Genomic DNA, 4,745 nt, shown 5'->3' on the forward strand with positions numbered 1-4,745 from the left:
AGACCCAATTGGAGAGTCCAGAGACCCCAGACCCATTTCGGGACCCCCCAGACCCATTTGGGGACCCCCAGAGACTCCAGACCCATTTCGGGACCCCAAAATCCCCCTGTGACCCCCCTCAGAGACCCCAGACCCATTTGCAGACCCACAAAGAGACCTCAGAGACCCCAGACCCATTTGGGGACCCCCAGAGACCCCAGACCCATTTGAGATCCCCAATTTTGGGTCAATTTTGGGTTAATTTTGGGGCTGATTTTGAGTAAATTTTGAGTTAATTTTGGGCCAATTTTGTGTCAATTTTGGGTCCATTTTGAGTCAATTTTGGATCAATTTCAAGTCAATTTTGGGTCAATTTTTTTTTTGATTTTGTGGGGATATTTTGGGTCAATTTTGTGTCAATTTTGGGTCAATTTTGGGTCAATTTTGTGTCAATTTTGGGTCAATTTTGGGTCAATTTTGTGTCTATTTCAGGTCAATTTTTTTGTTAATTTTGGGGCTGATTTTGGATTATTTTGGGGTCAATTTTGGGCTAATTTTGGTGTAAATTTTGGGATAATTTTGGGTCCATATTGGAGTTAATTTTGGGCTAATTTTGGGGATTTTTAGGGAATATTTTAGGCTAAATTTGGGCTCATTTTGGGCTAATTTTGAGTCAATTTTGGGTCAATTTTGGGTCAATTTTGGGTTAATTTTGGGCTTATTTAAGAGGAAATTTTTTTTATATTTTTGGGTAATTTTGGGGATAAATTTGAGTCAATTATGAGTCAATTTTGGGTCAATTTTGTGTCAATTTTGGGTCAATTTTGAGTTAATTTTGGCTCAATTTTGCGTCCATTTTGGGGCTAATTTTGGGCTAATTTTTTTTTTGATTTTGTGGGGATATTTTGGGATAAATTTTGGGTTAATTTCAAGTCAATTTCTGGTCAATTTCAGGGTCAATTTTTGGTCAGTTTCGGGTCTGTTTTGTGTCAATTTTGGGTCAATTTTGGGCTAATTTTTTCTGGATTTTGTGGGGATATTTTGGGTCGATTTTGGATCAATTTTGTGTCAATTTTGGGTCAATTTTGAGTCAATTTTGGGTCAATTTTGTGTCAATTTTGGGTTAATTTTTTTTTTATTTTTAGGGGATATTTTAGGCTAATTTTGGACTAATTTTGGGGATTTTTAGGGGATATTTTGGGCAAATTTTGAGTTAACTTTGGTTTAATTTTGAGTCAATTTCGGGTTAATTTTGGAGGTTTTTTGGGCTAATTTTGGGTCTATTTTGGTTTAATTTTGTGTCACTTTTGAGTCAATTTTGGGTCAATTTCGCGTCAATTTCAGGTCAATTTTGGGCCGATTTTTTTTTGATTTTGTGGGGATATTTTGGGTCAATTTTGAGTCAATTTTGGATCAATTTCAAGTCAATTTTGGGTAAATTTTGGATCAATTTTGTGTCAATTTTGGGTCAATTTTGGGTCAATTTTGAATCCATTTTGGGGCTTATTTTGAGTTAATTTTGGGTCAATTTTGTGTCAATTTCGGGTCAATTTTGGGTCCATTTTGAGTCAATTTTGGGTCCATTTTGAGTCAATTTTGGGTCAATTTCGTGTCAATTTCAGGTCAATTTTGGGCCAATTTTTTTTTTTTTTTAGGGGATATTTTGGGCGAATTTCGGGCTAATTTTGAATTAATTTTGAATTAATTCTGCGTTAATTTTGTGGTTATTTCTCCCCCCAGTGCCAGCCCCCCTGGTGAACAGCGGGGGCGTGGTGAAGATCGTGGTCCGGCAGGCCCCGCCCCCTCCGGCCCCGCCCCCCGGGGCTGGCCCCGCCCCCCAGCCCCGCCCCCCTCTGCTGAGGGTTCTGGCCCCGCCCCCCGGCCCGGGACACGCCCAGGAGACAGGTGAGGAAATATCCAAAAATTCCCTCCAAAATTCCCAAAAAATCCCCCCAAAAATTCCCAAAAATTCCCCAAAAAATCCGCCAAAAATTTAAAAAAAAAAAAAAAAAATTTCACAAAAATTCCCACAAAAAATGCCTCAAAAAATGCCCCAAAAATTGTTAAAATTAAAATAAAAAAACCCTCAAAAAATTCCTAAAAAAATTCCCTCAAAAATTGCTAAAAAAATCCCCCGAAAAGTCCTAAAAATTCCCCCCCCAAAAGTCCCCAAAATTCAAAAAAAAAAAAGCCCCAAAAAATTCCCTAGAAATTCCTAAAGTATTCCCTAAAAAATTCCCCAAAAAAATCCTAAAAATCCCCCCAAAAAATCCCAAAAAATTCCCCCAAAATAGTCTCTAAAAAATTCCCCCAAAAAATCCTAAAAATCCCCAAAAAAATCCCCAAAAATTCCCAAAAATTCTCCCAAAAATTCCTAAGAATGTCCCAATATATTCCCAAAAAATTCCCAGAAGTTCCCAAAAAAATTCCCCCAAAAATTCCGAAAAATTGAAAAAATGATTCGCAAAAAAATCCTCAAAAATTCAAAAAAAAATTCCCCCAAAAATTCCTGTTCCCAAAAAATTCACAAAAATTCGCAAAAAAAGTCATTTAAAATTCCCCAAAAATTAAGAAAAAAATTTCCAAAAGTTCCAAAAAAAAAATCCAGAAAATTTTATTAAAAATTTCCAAAAAAATCCTAAAAATTCCCCCAAAAAATGCTAAAAATTCCCAAAAAATTCCCTAAAAATTCCTAAGAATTCCCACAAAAAATTCCCCCCCCAAAATCCCCAAAAGTCCCAATAAAAATTCCCAAAAAAATTCCAAAAAAAAATCTCAAAAAATTCCTGAAAATCCGAAAAAATCCTCGCCAAAATTCATAAAAATTCCCCCAAAAAAGTCCCAAAAAAATCCCCCAAAAATTCCCAAAAATTCCCCAAAAAATTTCCAAAAAATTCCCAAAATATTCCCAAAATAATCCGAAAAATCCCCCCAAAAATTTAAAAAAATTCCAAAAAAAATCCCCAAATTTTGTCCCAAAAATTCCAAAAAAAATTTCCAAAAAAATTCCTTAAAATGCCCCAAAAAAATCCTAAAAATTCCCTAAATATTCCCAAGAAATTCCTAAAAAATTTCCAAAAATTCCCCAAAAAGTTCCCAAAAAATTCACACAAACTCCCCCAAAATTTGCTAAAAAAAAGCAAAAAAAAATCTCAAAAAAATTCTTGAAATTCCCCAGAAATTTCCCCCCAAAAATTCCTAAAAATTCCCCAAAAAATTCCCCAAAAATTCTCAAAAATTCCTCAAAAACATCCCCAAAAAATTCCCAACATATTTCCCAAAAAATTCCGAAAAATTCCCCAAAAAAATCCCAAAAATTTTCCAAAAATTTCCAAAAAAATTCTCCAAAAATTTCCCAAATATTCACCCAAAAATTCCCAAAAAAATTCCTAAAATTTCCCCGAAAAGTTCCCAAAAAAATTCCTAAAAATTCCCAAAAAATTCCCAAGAAATTCCTAAAAAATTTCCAAAAAAATTCTCCAAAAAATTCCCAAATGAAATGCAAAAAAAAATCTCAAAAAAATTCCTGAAATTTCCCAGAAATTCCCCCCCAAAAATTCCTAAATATTCCCCAAAAAATTCCTAAAAAATTTCTAAAAAAATCTCAAAAAAATCCAAAAAAATTCCAAAAAATTCCCCCAAAAACCCCCCAAAAATTCCCCAAAATTCCCCAAAAAATTCCCAAAAATTTCCGAAAAATTTCCCAAAAAAAACCCCAAAAAATTTCCAAAAAATTCCAAAAAAATTCCCCAAAGTTTCCAAAAATTCCACCAAAATTTCCCAAAAATTCCCAAAAAAAACCCCTATAAAATTCCCCAAAAAATTCCTAAAAAAATCCCCAAAAAATTCCTAAAAAAAATCCCAAAAAATCCCCAAAAAATCCCCATAAAATTCCAAAAAAATCCCCAAAAAATCCCCCAAAAATCCCCCCAAAAATTCCCAAAAATTCCCCAAAAAAATTCCCCAAAATTCCCCAATAAAAATCCCCAAAAAATCCCAAAATCCCCCAAAATTTCCCCCCAAAATCTCCCCTCCCCCACTGACTTTATTTCTCTTTATTTTTCTCTCCGCAGCCCCTCCCCCACCCCCGCCCCTCCCCCACCCCCCTTTAGCCCCTCCCCCTTCCCGCGAGGACCCGGAAGTGGGCGGGGCCGGGCCCAGCCCCCCTCCCTCTTTAGCCACGCCCCCTTTAGCTTTGGCCACGCCCCCTTTAACAACTCCCCATTCAGCTTTAGCCACGCCCCCTTTGCCATTGAGCGCCTCTCATTCAGCTTTGGCCACGCCCCCTTCGACTTTGGCCACGCCCCCTTTGTCATTGGCAGCGCCTCAGTCGGTTTTGGCCACGCCCCCTTCAGCTTTAGCCACGCCCCCTTTGACTTTAACAACTCCCCCTTCGGTTTTGGCCACGCCCACTTCTGCCGTGGCCACGCCTACTTTGTCCCTGGCCACGCCCCCTCTGGCTCAAGCCACGCCCCCTCCCAGGCCACACCCCCCTCGGCGCCAGCCCCCGCCCCCCCCGCGCTCTCCCTTTTACCTGGTAAGAGAAATTTGGGGGAATTTTGGGAAATTTTGGGGAATTTTGGGGGGTTTGGGAAAATTTGGGGGAATTTTGGGGGTTTTTGGGGAAAATTTGCGGGTTTTTGGGGGGAAATTTGGGGGAAATTTTGGGGGAATTTGGGATTTTTTGGGGAATTTTTGGGGGGGAATTTGGGAATTTTTTGGGGAATTTTGGGGATTTGGGGGTTTGGGGGAAATTTGGGGGATTT

The 4,745-nt window shown here is 38.0% G+C and overlaps 1 long non-coding RNA gene across 1 annotated transcript; it reads left to right on the forward strand.

Annotated features, from left to right (window-relative positions):
* The first annotated feature begins 309 nt into the window (after window positions 1–309).
* Window positions 310–3,782, forward strand: LOC310921969. Its single transcript, XR_014592252.1, has 2 exons — window positions 310–1,524; window positions 1,602–3,782. It is a non-coding gene; the product is annotated as an uncharacterized lncRNA (long non-coding RNA).
* The last annotated feature ends 963 nt before the right edge of the window (window positions 3,783–4,745 follow it).

This window comes from Zosterops lateralis, assembly GCF_965231275.1.
Source record: "Zosterops lateralis genome assembly, chromosome: 39".
In the NCBI taxonomy this organism is placed as follows: Eukaryota; Metazoa; Chordata; class Aves; order Passeriformes; family Zosteropidae; genus Zosterops; species Zosterops lateralis.